The sequence below is a fragment of the Sorex araneus genome, chromosome 4, assembly GCF_027595985.1.
Source record: "Sorex araneus isolate mSorAra2 chromosome 4, mSorAra2.pri, whole genome shotgun sequence".
Lineage (NCBI taxonomy): Eukaryota > Metazoa > Chordata > Mammalia > Eulipotyphla > Soricidae > Sorex > Sorex araneus.
In genome coordinates, this window is record NC_073305.1 from 82,800,481 (window position 1) to 82,813,128 (window position 12,648).

The 12,648-nt window shown below is 40.5% G+C and overlaps 1 pseudogene; it reads right to left on the reverse strand.

Annotated features, from left to right (window-relative positions):
- Positions 1 to 11,090: 11,090 nt before the first annotated feature.
- On the reverse strand, positions 11,091 to 11,481 carry LOC129404335 (ATP synthase F(0) complex subunit C2, mitochondrial-like; annotated as a pseudogene).
- Positions 11,482 to 12,648: the final 1,167 nt, after the last annotated feature.

A 12,648-nucleotide genomic window follows, 5' to 3' on the forward strand; every position in this document is an offset into this window, starting at 1 on the left:
GGGGGAGGGAGGGGCGGGCTCGGGAGGGGGTGGACGCGCGCGGGGGAGGCTGAGCTTCGGCTCCGGGGGAAGAGGCTCCCAGTTATTTTTAGAGTTTGGTTTGCCCCCCTTCCCTACCCGCCGGGGGTGAATTCGGGAGGAGATGGGTGAGGGCGCCGCGGGCGCAGCCGGGCCCGGAGCTGGGAGTGGAGAGTTGGGGGGCCGAGGCGCCTGCAGACTCGCAGCCTTTTGGGCCCCTTCGGTTCCGCGTGCCCTGGAATCCTGCTTTTCGGCCGAAGGAAGGCAGCCGAGAGGATGATGCTGCATTTTTAACATGCCACAAAGCACGCAAGGGATTTCCTTGCAACACTTTCCACGCTGCCATTCTAACAGGCCAGTCCGCTGCAGCCCGGGCTGTGCTTGAGACCCCCCGACCCCCATGTATATGGGCGGTGCGTTGGGGCTTTGGGGGATCCCTGGTGATTGGAGAGAAGTCGTTGGTCCAGAGCACTGGGCGCGTGGTTTGATAGGGTGATGGTGGTGATGGTAGTGATGTTAATGGTTAGTAAGTGTGTGTGTGTGTGTGTGTGTGTGTGTGTGTGTGTGTGTGTGTGTGTGTGTGTGTGTACTGAAGCTACACAGGCATTATGTGATTACTCATAAAGCATTACATTTGCTATCTGTACTTTTGAAGTTCAGGGGGAAAAATGAGTGACTGAGTAACTGTCTTCATTCTCTCTGTGTTTGGGCGGGGGGGGGGCGCGAAGATCTACAGGCAGTAGTATGTGGTTTCTCGTAAAATATCACACTTGCTTTCCGCACTTTTGAAGTTCAAAACAAGAAAGTTTAAGACAAAAAAAAATCACTTTCAATCTCCTCACATTTTCCTTTCCATTGTCATACCATAAGCATATAAAGCACGCTGGAGAGGCTCTCTGACTTACTCCTGTGAGTGGAGTTTGATCAACACTTTGGGAAATCCATCCTGTTGTTTTTACCCGAATAAAGAGGCTAAATGGATGGATGAAATTCCTCGGACTCCCCTGAAAGAGTGAGGCACCGCTCTTCAGGAAAAAAAAAAATGTTTTAAATTCTACCACGTTCAATCTACCAGGTACAGTTTCCTCTTCTTCAGTACCCAAAGGAACAGACTAACTTCACTTTAGTATTAAAGTATTTGTGCACATTTATGTATATTTTGTTTCATTTTTCACTAAGAATCTTTTTTTTTAATTTATTTTATTGAATCACCAAGTGGAAAGTTACAAAGTTGAGTTCATGTCCTGGTAAGAATTTGAAAAATCATGCAGGCAGATTCTGAAGTTTGATTGGCAACTAGAAACATGCTCCCCAAAGTTTCTGTTCTTCTTTCACTGGCTTCAGAGATGGAATTTCAAGAGTTGTTTCCTTCCTTCCTTCTTAATAATAGTGAAAGGAACATTCTTCATTAGAGATGTAGAGATGTACCCATCTATGCATTCAAACAAGCCAAGGACTCATTCTCTTAATAGATGCCTTTGATTTCTGGCTAATTTAATTCTTCATTGAAGAAACAGAAGAGATAGCAGACAGTTTAGAAACAGAGGGAATGCTTAAGGGCAATAGGCTGATGTTGTATATAAAATTAAAAAAAGATTCTCCAAATAACTGAAAGTGACACTGGTGGTCATTCAGTTTTGACTTCCTACTGAGAGCAGGGATGGCTACTATAACATCCCTGATGGTTCTTTTTCCAACCTCTGTGCAAAATTCTCAACATTTAAGTATCACTCAATTTTCAAGGAAACTGATTTCATTTCTAAGTAACCTATGCTCATGTTCACAGGAACTCAAATCTTCTTGCAATTTTAATGAACTAGTTGTCCCTTGTAAACCAAAAGCTTTGTCCCTCTTCTTTTGTATTCAACTGCCCTAACTTCATGTCATTTCATATAATGTATTTCATTAGTACCATGTGATAGGATAGTGTTTTTTTTTCTTTTGCTATGCACCAAAGAGGAAATATGTGTTATCAATAATTCTGTATACTCTCTTTATGAGAGCAAGTATATTAAGACATATTCTCTGCATGATATTTTCATAAATGATTTTATTTTTCAAGATAGAGAATGAAGGATTTTAGGCATAGACAGTGTGTAGGGAGCTCTAGTTCATTTAGGACACTTGTCATTGTTGAGATTGAGTGGTTTGAGGGATAAACAGGTGGTCATTTGTAAATCAACTTAGATTGTATACAGGAAACATGTTTCTTGCTTTTTCCCTTGGCAGCATAGGAAAAGGACTACCCATCTTTTTCAGTGAACAAATATATTATAATTGGGTTAAAAATAGTATAAGCATTAAAGTACTTGACTTGCATGGAACTGGTTGCCATTATATTTCTGGCATGCATAATACCCCAAATATCACCAGGAGTAACCCCTTCAGCACAGAATTGGGAATGCCCTGGGTACTGTCAGGTGTGACCCCTACACAAATAATTAGAATTATTTCCTCTGTTATGCTCTTTCCATTTCCAACATCTTTTTTCCCAATAAAATCAATGAAATTAGAGAAGAATAAACTGTCAACGGTCATGGCCTAAATAATGAATGGTATAACCCTAAAATGACCTACTCTGATGATAGTATAAATCACATCCCATTGAAAAAACATTCAACAAATGTTATTGAGAAAAATAAGACATTTAGAAATGAGATTGGAATTTAATTGTTACTCCTGGAATTTAATTGTGTTGTTACTAGATGATGAGATTATGAAAGTTATGCACATGTGCAAACATAGTAGGTTAAAGAATCACAGTATGTAAATTGATTATGTAAATTGTACATGTTATTTGAAATATTATGTTTTGTAAGTTTTTTTTCTTAGTATTTTGTAGTACTGGTACTTGTGCTCAGAGAAGTTCTATAAGTTTAAAAATAGCACACAAGAGTGTCTTTCTACCCCATAATTAGTCTCTGAGTATCACTGTATCTCTGTCATTCTATTGCCCATTGATTTGCTTGAGTGGGTGCCAGTAGTGTCTCCATTTGTCCCTGTCGCATTCAGGGTCAGGGGAATGAGGCCCATTATTATTACTGTTTTTGGCGTATCGAATACACCACTGGTAGCTTGCCGGGCTCTGCCATGCGAGATTCTGCATTGCTCTCTTCTGGGAGCTTTGTTTTATAGTCTCCGTATGTTGGCCATTGATGAGATTACATGGCGCTGGGGGCAGTTTGTGGATGGACTGCCAAGCTACTGGAAAACTAGGAATCTGGGTGGAGGAGGCCCAGTCCCAATCAGAGCATGCTTGGAGATCTCAGCCATAGGTCCTGCATACCTGAGTTCCTTTGTCAGTTCCTTCATGGGTGAGGCTCATCTGAGCATGTGGAGAGTGGCCTTGAGCATGACTGTGGCTGAGTTCTGGAGGTTTTCGGCAGCTGGGGCTCTGCTTGTGGCAGGGAGGGAAACTCAACCCGTCCCCCTCCAAGGAGGCCCTGGTGAAGACACCTGGCACGGGGGCAGGAGATTCTGTCAAGTCTCTGAGTATTAATAAATTTGTGACTAGTGAACTAAAATTGATTAATCATTAGTAAAGTCCCTATTTCATTCCAATTTCCTCTCTTTTTGAATTCTTGCTACTCCACACCTAATCTTTGACTTATTAATGCAGTTGTTGCAACTAGTGAACCAATATTGATAGGTTACTAATAAAGACCTGACCTCATTTAAATTTCCTCTATTTCTGAAATACCCCTTTTTAATTCCAGGATCCCTTGCCAGATACCACAGTCCCTTAAGTTGCCATGTTTTCTAATTTTTTTTAATGTCTTCTTGAATATTACTAGGTTTATTCTTAGTTTTGATGAACTTGATCTATGGAGATATACTTGTTATGCATTTTTTAGATGTTCTTTCACTGGAAATTTTTTATAATAAATTTATTTATTTTTAATTAATGAATCACCATGAGGGTACAGTTATGGATTTATACACATTTGTGCTTATGCTTCCCTCATACAAAGTTCGGGAACCCATCCCTTCATCAGTGCCCATTCTCCACCACCAGTAAACCCAGCATCCCTCCCACCCTCCCCAATCCCATCTCCCCCCACCCCACCCTGTCACTGTGGCAGGGCATTCCCTTCTGTTCTCTCCCTCTAATTAGCTGTTGTGGTTTGCAATAAAGGTGTTGAGTGGCCACTGTGCTCAGTCTCTAGCCCTCATTCAGCCCACAACTCCCTTCTCCCGAATGGCCTTCGACTACATTATAGTTGGTGATCCCTTCTCTGAGTTGCCCTTTCCCCAGAATGTGAGGCCAGCCTCCAGCCATGGAGTCAACCTCTTGGTACTTGTTTCTATAATTCTTGGGTGTTAGTCTCCCACTCTGTTATTCTATATACCATAGATGAGTGCAATCTTTCTATGTCTGTCTCTCTCTTTCTGACTCATTTCACTCAGCATGAAACTTTTCATGCCGATCCACTTATATAAAAAATTCATGACCTCCTTTTTTCTAACAACTGCATAGTATTCCATTGTATAGATGTACCAAAGTTTCCTCAACCAGTCATCCGTTCTAGGGCATTCGGGTTTTTTCCAGATTCTGGCTATTGTAAATAGTGTTGCGATGAACATATAAGTGCAGATGTCGTTTCGATTATACTTTTTTGCCTCTCTGGGATATATTCCCAGCAGTGGTATTGCTGGGTCAAATGGGAGCTCAATATCTAATTTTTTGAGAATCGTCCATATTGTTTTCCAGAAGGGCTGAACCAGTTGGCATTCCCACCAGCAGTGTAGAAGGGTCCCTTTCTCCCCACATCCTCTCCAACAGCGGTTGCTTTTGTTCTTTTGGATGTGCGCTAGTCTCTGTGGTGTGAGATGGTATCTCGTGGTTGTTTTGATCTGCATCTCTCTGATGATTAGTGATGTACAGCACTTTTTCATGTGCCTTTTGGCCATTCGTATTTCTTCCTTGGTAGAGTTTCTGTTCATTTCTTCGCCCCATTTTTTGATGGGGTTGGATGTTTTCTTCTTGTAGAGTTCAACCAGTGATTTATATACCATTGATATCAACCCCTTATCTGATGGGTATTGTGTAAATATCCTTTCCCATTCTGTAGATAGTCTTTGTATTGTGGTCACTGTATCTTTTGCGGTGCAGAAGCTTTTTAGTTTAATGTAGTCCCATTTGTTGATCTCTGTTTTTACTAGATTGCTTAGTTCCGTGTCGCCTTTGAAGATACCTTTATCTTCAATATCGTTTCACTGGAAATTTTGATTTTTTTTCATTATTAGACTGGGGTGCGGAATTTGGGCCAGGAAAAATATAGTGGTAAAGTACCATTTAATTCTATCAAATCAAGAGTAGTTTTATCAGTGCAACTCATTCTTGATACAACCCTTCATTTACTACCTCAGTACTGCTTGCCAGGTTTCTCCAATTTAGAATTACTCTTCTCCCATTCTCATTGGACTGAAGAAGTTACCATGTACCACCTGCACCAAAGGTGTGGAAATGAAGCTCAATTTCCATTTCAAGGATGAAATCCACACAGGTATTTGGTATTCTTTTTCATGGATAATTGTCTACTTCATTCTATTCTCCCTGATTCTATCCTTTATTTATAGTCTATGTACTTAGGTTATTTCTAGGTATTTGTTTTATATTTTTGAGTCACAGTACAATTTCACTATGTTTACTCGCTCACATTATTCTACCTTTGGCCATTGGGAATCATTTACAATGACTTCTAAACCCTTTTGCTTCATTCCATTATTGCTTTATAAGCATATTTTATTTCCTGTTACAGAAAGTAAATATATATATAAGAATTTATATAGGAATATAAAATAAGAATTCATATAAGAATTGCAGTGAGACAGAGCCATAGTACAGCAAGTAGGGCCATTGACTTGTACTTGCTTACCTGGGTTCAATGACACTTTTGGTTCCTTAAAACTTCCAGGATTTATCCCTGTGCAGATCCAGGAGTACAATCTGAATACCACCACCAGGTATGTCCCCCAAAACAAACAACAAAAAGATAATTCCAGGAGAACATATAAAATATTCTGTTCTCATCTTTTCTCTCTTGTCCCAGTCCTAGAGCCAGCTATTTTTTCTGGGAGCCTTGTTGCACTTTATGAGATAACAGGACTAGAAATAAAGATCTAGACATGCTATGCATTTCTGGTTGACTGATTGCTTCTACCTCCTCTTTGAGTGACAGCAAGCAAATACATAGGTGTATACCGATCTTGGTAAATAGATTTCTATAAATCATTTTTAATGAGCTTGTTACTATATAAAGTTAAACAGGCATTAGTATGTATATCCGCAAGTTTATTCTATTGCTACATTGTAGCTTCTTCTTCCTCCTTGTTCACCATTAGCCTTCCAGTCCAACTGGAGGAACCTGGTTTTGTCTGTGATTTTTTTTTTTTTTTAAAGAAATATTTTATTGAACCACCGTGAAAACAAAAAAAAAATACAAAGCTTTCAGGTTTAAGTCACAGTCAAATACTGATTAAACCACCATCCCTTCACCAGTGCACCCGTTCCACCACCAAGAACCCCAATACACCCCCCTCCCACCCCACCCCCATCTAAGTAGTTGATGATATTCCCATTATTCTCTCTATATATTGAGTACATTTCATATTTCCATACAGAACTCACTATTGTTGATTGGAAATTTTCCCCAACAATCAGGCCTGCTGAATAAGCATCATCTAATAATTTCTCTTCCTTGGTAAAAGTGAAGACTTTGAGCCCGCGCGGCCGCGATAGCGGCCGCGCGGTTTTGGGTTTCTAATACTTTAGCTCAGTTCACAGTCAAAATGGATGGCTGCAAGAATCTGCTCTGGTGCCAAAATGGGTTAGGAGACCTCAGGATCACAGTCAGTAGGCGGGAGGCTCTGCTTCTCGTGCCGCGGCTCTTGGTTCATCTCTGGGCGGAAGGCGCGCCGGGAACACCTCCCCTCCCAGGATCACCTACAGGCTACGTCACTAAAGAAAGTCCTACCTCCTGGTGTAGGGGTCTTAGAGGGTGGCTCTCACCGCGTGGCTGCTGCCGCTGCCGCCATTTTCGCTCAGAAAAATGGGGTGGAGAGGGAAAAAAATCCCTCCCCGGGCTGCACGAGGTTGTAGTTCAGTTCGCAGTCAAAATGCATGGCTGCAAGAATCTGCTCTGGTGCCAAAATGGGTTAGGAGACCTCAGGATCACAGTCAGTAGGCGGGAGGCTCTGCTTCTCGTGCCGCGGCTCTTGGTTCATCCTTGTCTGTGATTTTTAAATGACTTTTTTTCCAGTAAAATATTATTTTTTTTAGGAATCACCCGGGTTCAATTCCTCCCTCCCTCTCGGAGAGCCTGACAAGCTACTGAGTGTATCCTGCCCATATGGTAGAGCCTGACAAGCTACCCGTGGCATATTCAATATGCCAAAAACAGTAACAAGTCTCACAACGGAGATGTTACTGCTGCCCACTCGAGCAAATCAATGAACAACGGGACAACAGTGCTACAGTGCTACTATTAATGATAGGTTTCAATGCATACAGTGTTCCAACACCACATTCTCTGCCAGAATGTCTTTCCCACCACATTACCCCTCCCCTCATCTCCCACCAGGGCAAGTTCAGTTCTGTAGACCAGATATCAGGATCTACTTACTGCCTTTCACCTTTTGTTAATTTCTTACTATATTCTCTTTTTCTTGGTACCCCAATTATGAGAGAGATTATTCTGTATCTGTTCCTCTCCTCTGACTTACTTCATTCAGCATGATGCTCTCCAGATTTGTCCACATAACAGAAAATTGGATGATGTTGTTTTTTCTTATGGACAAGTAGTATTCTATTGTGTATATATATCAGGTTTCTGTATCCAGTCATCTGTTTTTGAGCACTGGAGTTGTTTCCATATTTTGGCTAAAAGGTACAGTGCTACAATGAGCATAAGAGTACAGTTTTTTTATGAATAATTTTTGGACCCTTGGGGTAGATGCCAAGAAGTGGAATTTCTGAATATTTCATTTTTTGAAAAGTGTTCATATTGTTTTCCAAAGCTGTTGAGCCAGTTGGCATTCCTATCATTGAATAAGTGTTCTTGTCCCCCCACATTCACACCAACACTGGATTAAAAACATATTACTTTTTATTCAAAAGATTTTTTTTAAACAGAGGAAAAACATTGTGCCTTAATTTTGACACTGTAAAAACTAATGCTACGTGTTCATTAGTAAGATAAATTGTATTCTAAAAGGGAAGGGAACTATTAAGCACTATTCCATAACAACCTACAGGAATTTAATTTGCACTAGAACATTAGTAGGTATTAGTCAATGATAATTCTGGTAAATCTGATTTAAAATAAAGCTTAATATAATGCTAAAAGCAGTGCACTTAGAGGCCAATCAGTAACTATCTGTACTCTTTAGTTCATACAGGATTTGTCTTTTATGATATATTGATCAATATCAATTTTGGAGGCTTGGAACCGAGTTGAAATTTATCTACATGTCCTCTTACAAAAAAAGGACTCTAAAAGAACACAAAGTTGGACCCAGTGCAGCTGAGTTCTAGGTCAACTACAGAACTTATTTTCTGAGCAGTTTGGGCAAGACACTTAGCTCTTTGATCCTCAATTTCCTTAAAAATAAACTTTGTATATAGTAACCTTCCTGTTATTTTACTCATATTATTATTCGCCAAAAATACTGTATTAATTACTGCTGTCATGCCAATAATGTCTCCCCCACTCAAATCCCTTAATAGCACTGTAGCACTGTCGTCTAGCTGTTCATCAATTTGCTCCAGTGGGCACCAGTGACATCTCCATTGTGAGACTTGTTACTGTTTTTGCCATATCAAATACGCCACAGGTAGCTTGCCAGGCTCTGCTGTGCGGGCGGGACACTCTTAGCAGCTTGTCGGGGTCTCCGAGAGGGACGAAGGAATCAAACCTAGCTCAGCCCCGTGCAAGGCAAACGCACTACCCTCTGTGCTATTGCTCCAGTCCAAATCCTCTAATAGCAGTACCAAATAGTAAAAGTTTTATTTTCATGGTTAGCAATCTATTCTGGGTTTTCCTATTTGGCAGAAAATGGTAGAGTACAAAGTTTGGTTTCCCAAAACATTTATTTACCTTTGATTCTCAACTTGAAGGCCATTCCCCAGTGTTGATTTCTATCCTATTTCTTCCCAAGTATCCTTGTCATATCTGGGAAATGTAAAGGCTCAGTCTGGAAGGTGCCATGTTCCTCTGATTACAACTTAGTGGCAGAGAATGAAGTGTCACCTGTGCTTGGAGAGGAGGACATGAGTTGCATGATCTGTTCGAAAACTCCCTTACCTTCTTACAGAATTCCCCCTTTTACCCTAAATGGCTATTTTATGTACAAAGTGAACATCCTACCCCTTTATCTCATTTCATATAGAACTTGTTCTGTCACTGGCATCCCAAACAAATGCTTTTAGGCTTTAAGGAAATGCTATTTGAGCTCCTCTTCTGGTGACTTTAAAGAGTTTGCCTTCAATCATCCAGGTCTCTGATGTTTTATCCAGGCAGGGCACTTTATGGTAGTACAGTTTTAGAGTCAATTTTGGTCTTCAGCATTTTGGAGGTTTCCAGTGGCTACTAGTTTAAATAACAAGAGTGTTTTTTTTAAATTTCCTGGACCCATATTTGGCATTGCTTGGGTGGTACTCCAACCTCAGTGAACAGGGGTCAATCTCAGAGGTGCATAGGGGACCATATAGTGCTGAGGATTGAACTTGGGGACTCCTGCATGCAAAACATGCATTCCAAGTCTTCGGAGCATCTCTCTGTTCCAATATGGCTATATTTTATCTTATATAACATAGAGGACAGAAGAATGGCAGGTATAGAACTTGTGAATTTGGAAAGTCCATTCTGTCATTGTGAATCCAAATTCTTTTTTCCATTCTGCTTTGTCCATCCTCAAAGCTGTAACTTGGGGCCTGTAGTTTTCCATGGTTCACATGCTCAGGTGAAAATGGATACTAAGAAAAAAAGGTGTGGCCTACTTCTGTGGGACTCTTCTGAAATGAAAGAAGCCTTTCCTAGAAGACCCCCAGGAGGTTTCCTCTTAAGTCTCATCTCACCTGCCTATGTCTAAATCAATCACTGGTGAGGCAAATGATAATATGGCAATTGGCTTACACCAATCTGGACTCCTGCTGAGACTGGGCATGGAGCCAGCCTCCTCTCTGAGCAAATTGTCATGTGGGAGTTCATTTGGGATTTACTTTTTTCCTTTGTTTTGTTTTGCTTTGTTTCAAATTAACATTTCTTGAGGAAGAGGCAAGGTGGAAGCTGGGCTGAAATCACTATACTAACTCTCTGGCCTCTTAGCCAATGATCTTAAAAAGCTTTATAATGGTATGCCATGAAAGCCTAACAGTACCTGATATTTTTAAATTGCCTTTATTTTTACGGGATAAAAATATTTTGGTATAACTTTTCTGGAAAACCCTCCATCTTTTTATCACCATTGTTATCTATACTTTTTGGATACGGAATGACCTGAGAATCCATACAGACTGTGGTAAGGAATTAGAGTTTGTACCGATTAGTGGCCGATTGGTGGATTGGAGCGATAGCACAGCAAGTAGGGCATTTGCCTTGCACACAGCCAACCTGGGTTTGATTCCTCCATCCCTCTCGGAGAGCCTGGCAAGCTACCAAGAGTATCTTGTCCACACGGCAGAGCCTGACAAGCTACCCGTGGCATATTTGATATGCCAAAAACAGTAACAACAAGTCTCACAATGGAGATGTTACTGGTGCCTGCTCAAGCAAATCAATGAACAATGGGACGACAGTGTTACTGATTCATAACGTAAAATTTATTATGTCTAAGACTGTGGCTGCAACTTTAGTCTCATTGCCATGTTGTTGCTTTCCTTTATGCTTAAATTCTAAAATAAGCACCATTGTCATGCTAAAATTTAACTACATATTCAAAAAAGTAGGGCAAAGTGTGCAGATGTCCACTTTTATATTATTTTAAACAAATATCAGTACTGAACTCTTGTCAAACCAAGTATTTCATTTATTTATTTACTTACTTACTTATCTATTTCCCCCCAGTCAGGTCTTATTTCAACCATTTTCTTCAATCTGCCTGGGAAAATTCAGGAAACAGGAATATATGGATCAGATGAGACAGCAGAAATGACTGGGAGTTGAAGGCTGCTCTTCACCTAGCAAAGAGGAGGAGAAAAGCCACCATCAAGCAAAAGAGCTCCAAGGTCTCCGAGGGCAAAGCTCAGAATGGAATAGAGGAACTGCTGCTTCAGAGAAGGGTGCCTGGCATAATCAGGAACACAGTCCCAATTCTAGCTTCAGAGCCAACCAACCCTACTGTGGTAGCCCTAGCCTCCATTAATTTATTTGCTGTGTCAATGAACCTAGAAATGGTACTGGTTTGGTAACTTCTGTGAGGACCTAGGGAGGTGAGTGAACATGGAACTGTCAAGCTGTTGAATTTTCATCGATTAGCTTGTTGAGGAAGAAAGTGATTTCTCATGTTGGCTGGAGGAAGAAGTCCGGGTAATCAGACAAAGTCGAGGCAAAGACTCCATTGTCCCCCTTGAAGTGTGAAGGACTAAGGTCCAGAGGGATGTGTCTGGGGATGCATGCAATTAGTAGCTGGCATAGTGGCCCCTTGGAGATATGGCAGAGCTTGTGATTGTTGCCTCTGCTTTATACAGGCTGAAGCAGGAGCATGGGATGTGTGCCTTATTTGCACCTTGAGTCCACCTTTTAATAACATATTTGGTATTGTGTATTAAATAATACAGACTGGAGCAATAGCTGAGTGTAGAACATTTACCTTGCATATAGTCAGCCGGGGTTCGATTCCTCCATCCCTCTTGGAGATCCCGGCAAGCTACTGAGAGTATTCCACCCGCACGGCAGAGCCTGGCAAGCTACCCATGGTGTATGACAAATACAGTAACAAATATCACAATGGAGACATAACTGGTGCCTGTTTGAGTCAATCGATGAACAACCGGATGACAGTTGCAGTGCTATAATATCAAAAACAGTCTCTGAAGGTTGGGAGTGGCCTCCACAGAAGAGGAATACAAGTTTTGGTTTTGGTTTAGAAAAACATAGAGTAGAAAAATACTTGGAATATTAGAAGCACAGGGAATAGCTGGACTATAGATTAAGTATTTCCTGCCAAAATGCAGTATGGTGCAGAGACTTACTGGATAAACACACAGGTACACACTTGTCTTTTAAGTCACTTAACAATGATTTGTAACTTGGCCAAAAGTAGACCATACTTTAAAGTATTTTTGATTGAATTATATGTTTTCTTCTTAAATTCAAATATAGTGAAGGTCAATATGTTTCAAAAATAACAAATTTACTATACTTTTTCTTTCCTCATTTCTTCTCTTTCTCCCTTTCATTCCATAGAAAAAATTTACTGAAACATTTCCAGCAAAGCCTTTTTTAAATTATCCTAAAAGTATATTTTCTTCTTTTAGGTCAACTCAATAATATATTTTGTTCATAATGGTTGTTATGAAGTTACATATTTTCTAAAAACTATACTAAATAGGATCATTGGCATATGCATCAGAATTTTGGTGGTGTTTATGCACCCAAAGAGAAACCTGCTTTGAAAAGACAAATGCTC